Source organism: Panthera tigris, chromosome B4, assembly GCF_018350195.1.
Source record: "Panthera tigris isolate Pti1 chromosome B4, P.tigris_Pti1_mat1.1, whole genome shotgun sequence".
In the NCBI taxonomy this organism is placed as follows: Eukaryota; Metazoa; Chordata; class Mammalia; order Carnivora; family Felidae; genus Panthera; species Panthera tigris.
In genome coordinates this window covers 55004786-55018777 of record NC_056666.1, presented here as the reverse complement: position 1 = coordinate 55018777, position 13992 = coordinate 55004786, and the positions used below count along the sequence as shown (strand labels likewise).

General features: G+C 37.1%; 1 pseudogene; it reads right to left on the bottom strand.

Annotated features, from left to right (window-relative positions):
- Window positions 1–8564: 8564 nt before the first annotated feature.
- The window catches only part of LOC122240520, a 48363-nt pseudogene continuing 42935 nt past the window's right edge, over window positions 8565–13992 (bottom strand).

The following is a 13992-nucleotide window of genomic DNA, read 5'->3' as shown; positions in this document are numbered from 1 at the left end:
TGGCCCCTCAAAGACCAGATTTAAGTCCTACAAAATAAGAGAAATTTTTGCCTAGCATTGAAAGGAGAATCTTCTGGAACAATACTCTGCAATGCAGTGAATTAAAACTGACCATCACTTTGATAATGTTAATGGAAAATGGCCGTTCTCTACAGGCATGTATTGTTTTTCAATTTTTAATGTGTATTTATTTTTGATATATAGAGAGAGACAGAGTGCAAGCAGGGGAGGGGCAGAGAGAGAGGGAGACACAGAATCCGAAGCAGGCTCCAGGCTCCGAGCTGTCAGCACAGAGCCTGACATGGGGCTCGAACCCATAAACCGTGAGATCATGACCTGAGCCGAAGTCTGGTGCTTAACCAACTGAGCCACCCAGGCACCCCCAGGAATGTATTCTTAATCATAATTAACATTTACTGAGAACTTCTGTGTCATGCAGACTTCTGGTCTTTGTATACATTATTTCATTTCATCCTTACAATTATTCTTGACCACTTAACATCACCTCTGACTGAAGATAATAAAACTGAGCCTTACTGAAGTCTCCAAGTAACTTTAACTCTTGTTCAAAGTCTCACAGCTGGCAAGTGGGCAGGGGGAGATTTGAATGCAGTCTCAAACCCTCCAAACTGGATTCAAACCCCTATGCTATGAGAACAGTCTGGAATGACTTTTTTTTTTTTTTTTTGTAACGATTTAGTAGTTAAAGTCTGACCTGCTGGGGAAAGGAAAGAACAGAGGACATACAGACTCAGAATAGACAGGATCTAGCAACAAACGTGTCTGTAGCATGGTCACTTCTCTGGTATAGGGGGTTTTGAGGGCAAAATGGTGAAAAGCTATGGAAATAATGAGAACATAAGAGTGAGGTAGTGCTGAAAACATCAGCACTGAAATAGGGCCAATGAAGAATTCCACTATTCACTGTGCACTTGCTGTAAAGGCACTAAGTCTGGGATACGGCAAGAAGGAGGTATTCCAAAAGAAGCCACCCAGCAAGTAGAGACACCCTGATCAGAATGTCACCCTGATCAGAAAATATGAAAAGGGTGGATCGTCTGACCAGATCATTGTCCCTGGATATGCCTTGAGCAGAAGATAGCTGCTAACCACAGGTCACATAGGCTCAAATCAATAGGACCCAGCCTGTAGGTCCAGCCCCATTCCTGCAGGAGTCCATTATGGGGAAAAGGAGGCTATGGACAAGGATAAGTAATCTACAGAAGATGTCACAAAGTTGCCCAGTTTCCTGGTCACATGCACTGCTTCTGTTCTGCATGGGCATGGGACTGACCAGCACATTCCCTTCAAGCACGTAGGAGTCTATGACCCTGAGAGGAAGCCAGAAATACCAGAATGCCCCAGTTAACACATTGCCCATTTCTCCAACTGCCACAATGTTATGTGTGGGTGGGGTGCAGAAGATCTTTGCGTGGAATTGAAATATTCTTCAGAGAACACAGTGTCTATGTTGTATGCTCAGTGGTCTATGTGTTCAGATCTTCCTTTTACCACTTATTAGATTGACCTTGAGAAATTATTTACCTTCTACAAGTCTAAATTTTCCCATCCATCTGATAGGCTTGATAATAATAACGACTACATCATAAGATTATTTTGAGGACTAAGTCACAACATACAGAAAACATTTACCACAGTGAATAGCATATGGTAAAGGTCCTATATGGGGGATTATAGAAATATTTATGTATTAGAGAAAAAAATGTTAGTTCATGAACTGGCACAATGTTTCGTGTTTTATAAGAACATTATTGATCATTTTTTTTTAAATGCACAATGCCTCAAGAGGCTCATTGAGTAAAAAAGATGAAATTTCGGGTAGAAAAGGTAAATAGCATGACCTGGATGAGCTGGAGTTAGAGCATATTTAAGATGCTTGCTGTGCTATCTGTGCTGTTCTGTAAACACCTTCTGTGCCTTCCTGTCTTCAGCTAGAGTCGGCTACTCACACAGCCTCTGTGAGGGCCCAGGGCATGGGTTGGGAGAGTGTAGTCCTCAGGGCCATGTGGGGCATGTGGAAAAGAGTGTAAAGTGGATAGAATGCACAAGATGGGATGTGTAGAGTGGGATTGAGAATGCTGCAAAAGCAGGAAATCTGAGCTAGTGATGAGCAGGAGAAATGCAAGCCTCCCAGGAGTTCTTGGAGACACTCAAAAGGAAAATGGATATCCAACTACATGTGCAATGGGAGTTTGAGCAAATTTTATTTAAATCTTGAAGTACTGGGTAGCCACAGCAGGTTCAAGGACTCTGAGGACTTAGAAACAGCTGATACTTAGGTTACAATTATTAGTTTGATTCCAAACTTAATCATATTGGTCAATGATTGACAAAAATGGTGATGCGTCTTGAAGTACTCATTTATCTGTGTTTTCATGAAGGCATTTGTGTTCTGCTGAAGGAAGGCACAGTGGGCTGAATATAAGCTTGCCAAAGCCAAATCCTAATCCCCAGAACCTGTGAATATGATACATGGGTAAAAGCGGTTTTGCAGCTGCAATTAATTTAAGGATTTTGAGCTGAGTGGATTATCCTGGATTATTCAGGCGGGGCCAGTGTAGTCACAAGGGTTCTTTTTAAAAAATTATTTATTTATTAAAATTTACATCCAAGTTACTTAGCATGTAGTACAATAATGATTTCAGGAGTAGAATCCAGTGATTCATCACCTACATATAACACCCAGTGCTCATCCCAACGAGTGTCCTCCTTACTGCCCCTTGCCCATTTAGCCCATTCCCCCACCCACAACCCCTCCAGCAACCCTCAGTTTGTCCTCTGTATTTAAGAGTCTTTTATGTTTTGTCCCCCTCTCCGTTTTTACATTATTTTTGCTTCCCTTACCTTATGTTCACCTGTTTTGTATCTTAAATTCCACATATGAGTGAAGTCATATGATATTTGTCTTTCTCTGACTAACTTCACTTATCATAATACACTCTAGTTCCATCCACGTTGTTGCAAATGGCAAGATTTCATTCTTTTTGATTGCCGAGTAATATTCCATTGTATATCTATACTACATCTTCTTTATCCATAAATCAGTGGATGGACATTTGAGCTCTTTCCATAATTTGGCTATTGTCTACAGCACTACTATAAACATTGGGGTGCATGTGCCCCTTTGAAACAGCACCCCTATATCCTTTGGATAAAACCTAGTAGTGCAATTGCTGGGTCATAGGGTAGTTATATTTTTAACTTTTTTTGAGGAACCTCTATACTGTTTTCCAGAGTGGCTGCACCAGTTTACATTTCCAGCAGCAGTGCAAAATTGTTCCTATTTCTCTACATCCTTGTCAACATCTGTCATTGCCTGAATTGTTAATTTTAGTCATTCTGAAAGATGTGAGGTGGTATCTCATTATGGCTTTGACTTGTATTTCCCTGATGATGAGTGATGTTGAGCATTTTTTTCCTGTGTCTGTTAGCCATCTGGATGTCTTCTTGGGAAAAGTGCCTATTCATGTCTTTTGCCCATTTCTTCACTGGTTTATTTGTACTTTGGGTGTCGAGTTTGATAAGTTCTTTATAGATTTTGGACACTAACCCTTTATCTGGATATGTCATTTGTAAATATATTCTCCCTTTCTGTCAATTGCCTTTTAGTTTTGCTGATTGTTTCCTTTGCTGTGCAGAAGATTTTATCTTGATTAGGTCCCAGTAGTTCATTTTTGCTTTCATTTCCCTTGCCTACGGAGACACGTTGAGTAAGAAGTTGCTGTGGCCAAGGTCAAAGAGGTTCTTGCCTGCTTTCTCCTCTAGGATTTTGATGGCTTCCCATCTTACATTTAGGTCTTTCATCCATTTTGAGTTTATTTTTGTTTGTGGTGTAAGAAAGTGGTCCAGGTTCATTCTTCTGCATGTTGCTGTCCATTTTTCCCAATACCATTTGCTAAAGGGACTGTCTTTATTCCATTGGGTATTCTTTCTTCTTTTGTAAAAGCTTAGTTGGGCATACGTTTGTGGGTCCTTTCTGGGTTTTCTATTCTGTTCTGTTGTTCAAAGTGTCTGTTTTTGTGCCAGTACCATACTGTCTTGATGATTACAGCTTTGTAATACAGCTTGAAGTACAGGATTGTGATGCCTCAAGCTTTGGTTTTCTTTTTCAGGATTGCTTTAGCTATTCAGGGTCTTTTGTGGTTCTATACAAATTTTAGGATTGTTTGTTCTAGCGCTGTGAAGAATGCTGGTGTTACTTTGATAAGGATTGAACTGAAAAGTAGATTGCTTTGTGTAGTATCAACATTTAAACAATATTTGTTCTTCCAATCCATGAGCGTAGAATGTATTTCCATTTTTTGTGTGTGTCTTCTTCAATGTCTTTCATAAGCTCTCTATAGTTTTCAGTGTATAGATTTTTCACTTCTTTGGTTAGGCTTATTCTTAGGTATTTTATGGTTTTTGGTGCAATTGTAAATGGAATTGATTCCTTGATTTCTCTTTCTGCTACTTCATTATTGGTATAGAGAAATGCAACCAATTTCTGCGCATTGATATTTATATCATGCGACTTTGCTGAATTCATGGATCAGTTCTAGCAGTTTTTTGGTGGAATCTTTTGGGTTTTCCACATATAGTATCATATTGTCTCTGAGGAGTGAAAATTTGACTTCCTCCTTGCCGATTTGAATGCCTTTTATTTCTTTGTGTTGTCTGACTGCTGAGGCTAGGACTTCCAACACTATGTTGAATAACAATGATGAGAATGGACATCCTTGTCGTGTTCCTGACACAAAGCTATCAGTTTTTCCCCACTGAGGATGATATTAGCAGTGGGTCTTTCATATATGGCTTTTAAATCTTGAGCTATGATCCTTCTATCTCTACTTTCTTGAGGGGTTTTTATCAAGAAAGGATGCTGTATTTTGTCATATGCTTTCTCTGTATCTGTTGAGAGGATCATGTGGTCCTTATTCTTTTTTTTTTTTTTATTAATGTGATGTGTCACATTGATTTGCAGATACTGAACGAGCCCTGCATCCCAGGTATAAATCCCACTTGATCATGGTGATACTTCTTTTAATGTATTGTTGGATCCAGTTGGCTAGTATCTTGTTGAGAATTTTTTCATCCATGTTCATTAGGGAAATTGGACTATAGTTCTCCTTTTTTTTAGTGAGGACTTTGGTTTTGGAATCAAGGTAATTCTGGCCTCGTATAAGTTTGGAAGTTTTCCTTCCATTTCTATTTTTTTGGAACAGATTCAAAAGAATAGATGTTAGCTCTCCTTAAATGTTCAGTAAAATTCCCCTGGAAAGCCATCTGGCCATGGACTCTTGTTTTTTTGGGAGATTTTTTATTACTAATTCAATTTCCTTACTGGTTATGGATCTGTTCAAATTTTCGTTTTCTTCCTGTTTCAGTTTTGGTAATATATATGTTTCTAGGAATTTGTCCATTTCTTCAAGATTGCCCAATTTGTTGGCATATAATTGCTCATAATATTCTCTTATTATTGTTTGTATTTCCACAGTGTTGGTTGTGATCTCTCTTCTTTCATTCTTCATTTTATTTATTTGGATTCTTTTCTTTTTCTTTTTGATCAGTCTGGCTAGGGGGTTATCAATTTTGTTAATTCTTTCAAATAACCAGCTCCTGGTTTCATTGATCTGTTCTACTCTTTTGTTTTTTTTTTAATTTCAATATCATTGATTTCTGCTCTATATTATTTTCTGTCTTCTGCTGGTTTTGGGCACTATTTGCTGTTCTTTTTCCAGATCTTTAAAATGTAAGGTTAAGGGGCGCCTGGGTGGCGCAGTCGGTTAAGCGTCCGACTTCAGCCAGGTCACGATCTCGCGGTCCGTGAGTTCGAGCCCCGCGTCAGGCTCTGGGCTGATGGCTCGGAGCCTGGAGCCTGTTTCCGATTCTGTGTCTCCCTCTCTCTCTGCCCCTCCCCCGTTCATGCTCTGTCTCTCTCTGTCCCAAAAATAAATAAAAAATGTTGAAAAAAATAAAAAAATAAAATAAAATGTAAGGTTAAGTTGTGTATCTGAGACTTTTATTCCTTCTTTAGGAAGGCCTGGATTGCTATATACTTCCTTCTTATGACTGCCTTTGCTGAATCCCAGAAGTTTTGGGCTGTCCTGTTATAATTTTCATTGGCTTCCATGTACTTTTTAATTTCTTCTGTTAACCCATTAATTCTTTAGTAGGACGTTCTTTAATCTCCAAGTATTCATAGTCTTTCCAAATGTTTTCTTGTGGTTGACTTCAAGTTTCATAGCATTGTGGTTTGAAAATATGCACGGTATGATCTTGATCTTTTTGTGATTGTTGGGGGCTGATTTGTGTCCCAGTTTGTTATCTTTTCTGGAGAATGTTCCATGTGCACTTGACAAGAATGTGTATTCTGCTGCTTTAGGATGCAATGTTCTGAATATATCTGTTAAGTCCATTCAGTTCAGTGTATTATTCAAAGCTATTGTTTCCTTGTTGATTTTCTGCTTCGATGATCTGTCTATTGTTGTAAGTGGGTTATTGAAGTCTCCTAATATTATGGCACTATTATCAATTAGTTTCTTTATGTTTGTGATTAATTGATTTATATAGTTGGGTATTTCCACATTGGGCTCATAAGTGTTTACAATTGTTAGGTCTTCTGGGTGGATAGATCCCTTAATTATGATATAATGCCCTTCTTCATCTCTTGTTACAGTCTTTATTTTAAAATCTAGTTTGTCTAATATAAGTATGGTTACTCCAGCTTTCTTTTGGCGACCATTAGCATGATAGATGGTTCTCCATCCCCTTACTTTCAATCTGAAGGTGCCTTATGTCTAATATAGGTCTTTTATAAACAGCATGTAGATGGATCTTATTTTCTTATATATATGTATACATAAGTATGTCTTTTTGATTGGAGCATTTGGTCCATTGGCATTTAGAGTGAGTACTGAAAGGTAGGAATTTATTGCCACTGTGTTGCCCGTACAGTTGGAGTTTCTGGTGATGTTCTCTTGTCCTCTATAGTCTTTGTTGATTTTGGTATTTTTTGTTTTGTTTCATCTTTTATCCCTCAGAGAGTCCCCCTTAAAATTTCTTACAGGGCTGGTTTAGAGGTCATGAACTCCCTTAGTTTTTGTTTGTCTGGCAAACTCTTTATCTCTCCTTCTACTTCGAATGACAGCCTTGCTGGATAAAGAATTCTTGGCTGCATATTTTTCCAATTCAGCACATTGAATATATCCTGCCACTCCTTTCTAGCCTGCCCAGTTTCTGTGGATAGGCTGCTGCAAACCTGTTCTGTTTTCCCTTATAGGTTAAGGACTTTTCTCCCTTGCTGCTTTCATAATTCTTTCCCTGTCTGTGTATTTTGTGAATTTGACTATGCTATGCCTTGGTGATGATTGATTTTTGTTGAATCTAATGGGAGTTCTCTGTACTTCTTGGATTTTGATGTCTCTGTCTTTCTGCAGATTAGGAAAGTTTTCCACTATAATTTGCTCACATAAACCTTCTAACCCTTTTTCTATCTCTTCATCTTCTGGGAATCCTCTAATTCAGATGTTATTCCTTTTTAATAAGTCACTGAGTTCTCTAATTCTTGTATCATGCTCTTTTGCCTTAATTTTCCTCTTTTTTTTTTTTTTTTGCTTCATTATTCTCCATAATTTTGTCTTCTATATCACTGATTCTCTGCTCTGTTTCATCCATCCTTGCTGCCATGGCATGCATTTGAGATTGCATCTAGGTTATAGCATTTTTAGTTTTGTCCTGACTACATTTTACTTCTTTTATCTCCATACAAAGGTATTTTATGCTTTTTTTCAACCCCAGCTAGTATTCTTATTATTGTAGTTCTAAATTATAGTTCAGACATCCTACTTATATCTGTGTTGATTAAGCCCCTGGGTATCATTTTTTCCTGTTCTTTCTTTTTGGGTGAATTCTTCTTTTTGTCATTTTGGAGAAAGAAAAAGAATTAATAAAATACAAAATTAAAATTAAAAACTTAAAAACAACACAAAAAATCAAATAAAGGAAACAAGATCCTAGGTGTTTTGGTCTGGTTGTTGAGAAAAGCTTGATATAATAGAGAAAAAAAGGAAAGAAAAGAAAAAAATGTAAGAAAAAGTTTAAAAATTAAAAAAATATATATATGATAAAATAGAATAAAATGAAATAGAATTTTAAAATTTACAAAAAATAAACATAATAAAAAGAATTAAATTTTTTTTGTTTATTTATCTTTGAGAGAACACAAGTGGGGTAAGGGTAGAGAGTGGGAGACATAGGATCTGAAGCGGGCTTTGCGCTGACTGTCTGAGAGAGGCAACCCTAATGTGGAGCCCCAACTCACAAACTGCAAGATCATGACCTGAGCTGAAGTTGGAAGTTCAACTGACTGAGCTATCCTGGTGCCCTGACACACTTTATTTTTATCTTCTATGTCTTCAACTGTATTTTTAGCAGTACCTATTTTCCCTTGTGCTCCTTTCAACTCATTTTGTTTTGTGAATGATTTTATATTTTCTCTTCTTTTCTGATTTCTCCCAGCTTATATTCTATCACTTTCTATTTCTTCACCAAACTTCTCAAACTCAAAGAATTATTAATATTACTGCTGTTAGTTAAATAAATGAGCCTATAAAAGAAATTGTGTTTCAAGTTGCATATGTGTCTGGGTATTCAGAGTAACGTCAAGGTATTCCAGATAATATGAGGAAATGTTGAGGAAAGAATGTTGTGTTACCACCTACAAATATAATTGTATAGTGGATTTTTGCTCAGGTGTTGTCAAAGAGTGTATCCTGAAAATAGGGGCAATCAATGGATGAACCTTCTTATAATAGCTAATTCTGCTCTTATTGATAGTATATAGTAGAAGTGAGTTTTACTAGTATGTGTCATAAAGAGCAATGTCTAGTGAAGAGTTTGCTAATACAGTGCCTGGTAAGCCTCCTATGGTAAATAGGAAAATAAAGCCTAAGGCTCATAGTATAGCAGGGGATCATTCAATGTTGACTCCATGAAGGGTGGTGAGTCAGCTAAATACTTTTATTCCTGTGGAAATAGTAATGATTATGGTAGCTGATGTGAAGTATGCTCATATATCAATGTCTATTCCCAAGGTGAACATGTGGTGAGCTCATACAGTGAAACCTAGAAAGCCAATAGATATTATTGCTCAGACTATTCCTATCACTGCTCCATGTTCTTGTATTATAGAGGTAATTGCTTAGTTAAGATTTGCTCATGTATGTTAAATATCTGGTGGTAATTTTTGTTTGCTCCTTGGTAACATTATTCTAGTGAGTGTTCTTAACTTGTTAGTTGATTTTCCTTTTCCTTTCTTCTTCTGCTTCTTCTCCTTCTCCATCTAGTACTTTATGTGACTCCTGAACAAATTTATTTTTTAAAATTTATCAGTGAAACAGATCATTTCCCCAGTTATTTGCAGGAGTTTTAGGGAGTGAGAGAGGACCAACACTTTGTGGCAGAATAGCTGGATAGGTAACCATAAGTTTTGTTTATTTGTTTAACAATATAAAATCTCTCTTCCACTGCTGTAGAGACAGATTGCTTCATTAAAAATGGCTCCTTTCTATGACTTCTCATTTGGCTTTGCCTTCAACAATATTTGGAACCAAACTGAATTCCTGCAGTTAATGCATGTTCCTTCTAACTATTATTGTAGACCTGGGATATAAGTTTTTGTACCTTTGTATGTGTGCCTCTGTTCCAGGAAATGTACTTTTATTTTGGATCTTTTGAGCTATACAGCTGCAGCATTCGCCCCAACCCCCTCTGTTTCTTTGTGAGCATTTGCCTGCTTGATCCTCATTGATTTTGAAAGCTCTTTAACCTATTTTATGGTTTGGAGTTTTAACTGTCTTCTAGTTTTGCCAAAAACAACTTTAGTGTTTTGTTTCTCTTTTTCTTCATTGGTTTTGGATGATTTCCAGGAAAGGAAGGCAGAAATGCCAATTTTATGCCACTATTTTCAAACAGGATATTTCTATCTTAAATTTAGACATTCCTCATCCTTGCTTTCCTCCCCCCATTTACATTCTTCCTCTTTGTAATTTATCTGAGTTCATAGTCTCATCTGAATGAATTACTATCAAATTGTCATCTTTATCCCTGGCTTCTCTTCTTTTGATTATTCTCTCCTTTGCCTATTGTCATCTTCACATGGATATTTCTAAGAAATCCCTTATATTACTGTCCTTCTCTATACTTTTATGTTCCTGATCTTAGTCAATGGCATCACAGTTCTCTCAGGTCATCTAGCTGAAAATCCTAGAATTAAATTTGTGTGCCTCTTTTTGTCCATTCTATATTCAAAATTTTTCCTACATCATCTTTTTCTTTTTATTTCCACTGTTATCACTCTAAACTGGACCCCACACGTAGATACTGCAAACTATTATTCTTGTATGCCTTATCCAATGCCAATTCAACCATACACTGTGTCAGAGTTAACTTCCTTAAATACATCTCATTGTGTTATTCTTTTCCTCAAAAACCCCCATGGCTTACCAACATACACATAAAAATCTCTTTGACCTTCCTTAAATTGACATCTGGACTGTCTACCAACATAAAATTGTTTCCTACGAATACTCTTCATTCCTTTATTACATAACTTTATCTTTTGTTCTTTACCTGGTAGGTCTATTTCTTCATCCTCATTTGCTGATATTCAAGGTTCTGCTTAATGAGGCAATTTCAAAATATCCACTTGTAGTTATTTGCTCCTTTCTCTACACTCTTAAAATTCTTTTTTTTTTATACTTATTTTTTGCACACATTGTTGCATGTTGTGCATGTGTTTGCCTTCCCCATTCCTATCAATTCCTGAAACACAGGAACAGTGCCTTTTTCACATTATATTATCCATATCACATAATATATAGTATTTGCATAATGAATGTAATTTCTTGATTTGAATTTAAATAAGTTATGCTAACAGATATTTGTAGTATATCCTAGTGAATAAACATACAAAACTTATTTTTATATACAATAATTATACACATATCTTATATATAATTATATATATTGCTAATATAGTATATTATATATAATAATATGTATTATATATATGTATTTTTTTTCTTTCTTTCTTCTTGGATTCTACTTTATTTGGTAAAACTCAGAAGCTAACAACCAATTCACTTCTCTCTGAGGAAGGCAGTTGACCAGAGACAAAAAGTGTTGCTTGGGCATCACCCAAGCAATATAAAACTATCTCCAGGTTTTATGCTCAGGCAATCCATGGCCTAGTGGTCAGGCCTCCAAATCCAAAGCTCTCAGAAGAAATAAAAGAGAGTAGAAGGGAGCTCTCATTTTGAGACAACAAAATCTTCTTGCTCCTCTTTTCCCCTACCCACAACCTGCCCATCCTGTAGCTTCAACAAAGATAATAGAAGACAAAGCATGAATGTGAGAGATAGACAGGCATACACACACACACACACACACACACACACACACACACACAATTTTCTTTCTTTCAAAGAGCTACAAAATCCCTGCCTGGAAGGAAGCCAATTGGCAACACCACTCAAGGCTTGGTGGTCCAAGGTGATCGTTGGAATCATGTGGAACTGATAAAATTAAGGGGAAAAAACATTTCACTGTCAGCTCACTTCCAGGTCTCCAGTGAACTGGTTTCAGTTTTAGGAAATCCTCATTTCCAAAAGAAGTGGACTGTGACCTCTGGGGCAGCTGGTTTAGGGAAAGGCTTCCCATGATAAGGAAGTCAATGGTGGGAAATGGAGAATCAGGGTAGGAGGGCAAAGCCTTTGAGGAGAGTGTAGGAAAGGAGATCCTTGCCCTTGGATATTTATAAATAGATAATATATTATGATATATAATAAAATTATCAATATTATTTATTGTGTTATATAACATACACTTAAAATTTGTTTGAATTTTTATGTACTAATACAATATCTTTTAGTATTCCTTTAGTTTTTATTTTCCAGTATATATTTTTTAAAAACCCCTGCATCTACCTTTCCAATGGTTTGAAAAATTTGCATGGTTGAGGTGTATGTATCCTGGTTATCAGGAGATTTAACGCTTTTTAACTTGTTGTGGTGTTTACTGTCCTTCCTCTGCAACATATTACTAATTGATAGGTATTCTTTCCATTTATTTCTCAAATCACCAATAGCACAAGGTTGTTGTAGATTTCCTGAGTTTTAATGACAGTTTGGGGTTATAGAACATTGTTAGAGTGCTCAGCACAAAAACTTCCCAGCCGCCTCTGCCATATGGAAGTTATCACTGCACAACCTTCTTAGGATTCTCCTTGCTGATTTCTTGCTCATCTATTCCTCCCAATCCTCAACTATTTTGCAAGATACTTCTCCATAATTCCATAACTCCCAAAGTAGTTATCTATTTTACCTTCCAGGAAAAGATTCAAAATTCTTGTTGCTTTATATATCAAGATGCTTTTATTATTTTTTTTAAATTTTTTTTAACGTTTATTTATTTTTGAGACAGAGAGAGACAGAGCATGAACAGGGGAGAGGCAGAGAGAGAGGGAGAAACAGAATCGGAAACAGGCTCCAGGCTCTGAGCTGTCAGCACAGAGCCCAATGTGGGGCTCGAACTCACGGACCATGAGATCATGACCTGAGCCGAAGTCGGACGCTTAACCGACCGAGCCACCCAGGCGCTCCAAGATGCTTTTAGTAGGTACAGAAAACCTTATGCAAAATGGCTTAAGTCACAAATGTTTATTACCTCATACATGAAGTACAGAGGTAGGGAGGTTCTAGCTGGAGTTAAAGGTTAATGACACCATAAAGTACCCTGGTTCTTTAGAGTTTGTTTTTCTTATCTACAATCCTTAGTGTATTGGTTCCTTTCCCAGGCTACCTCTCTTCACAAAATATCTGCAGCAGTTCTCAGCATCATAATTAAACACAACATTGAGAAGTACAGAGAGATTGTCTCCTCCAGTTTCTTATTCTTAAGGGAAGAGAAATCTTTCCCAGAAGCCTCCACTCAGAACTCCCTCACATACCTATAGGAAGCCCCAGCCCTCATGCATCACTGACTTAGATAGGCAAGATTTACTTCTGAGTTAGGGATATGCCCACTTTTGCATAGGAATTCAAATTCTCAAAATATTGTAAGCATGGAAGAAGTAGGGAATTAATTTTGTATAGGCAACCAATAGTGCTTGCATACTTCATTATGCATTACAATTTAATACTTTCTGTTCTTTAAATTTTTTCTGCCTAAAAAGATCGATGGGGGAAACTCATCTTTATAATCATACCAATATAGTGAGGTATCTTCTCTAAAGAGAAGTGCAGTTTTTTTGTTTGCTTATTTTGTTTTGTGAGGAATTCTGCTTTCTTGGGCTCATCAGCTCAACCTGCAGCAATTAGCTATTACACAACATGTTTTTTCCATCTTATGATTTTTTAATTTTTAATTTGTCTTCAATTTTGCAAGGTCTTAGTGAGAGCATATCTAGGTCTTTAAAATTACTCAATTTATTTATTTATTTATTTATTTATTTATTTATAAATGTTTATTTATTTTTGAGAGAGAGAGCATGCATGTATGGGCACATGAGCTGGGGAGGGGCAAAGAGAGAGAGAGACAGAGAATCCAAAGTGGGCTGTTTGCTGACAGCAGGGAGCCCGATGCGGGGCTTGAACACATGAACTGTGAGATCATGACCTGAGCCCAAGTTGGGCCCTTAACTGGCTGAGCGACCCATGTGCCCCCCCTTTTTAAAGTTTATTTATTTATTTTGAGAGAGTGAGAGAGACAGTGAGTAAGGGAGGGGCAGAGAGAGAGGGTGAGAGAGAATCCCAAGCAGGCTCCATGCTGTCAGCACAGAGTTTGACAAAAGGGGTCAATCTCCCTACCCTGAGATCAGCACCTAAGCCAAAGTCAAGAGTTAGACTCCCAACTGACTGAGCCGCCCAGAAGCCCCTAAAATTGTCTCCTTTTCATCAGGCAAATTTCCTTTTTCTTGTTGTAAGAATCAGA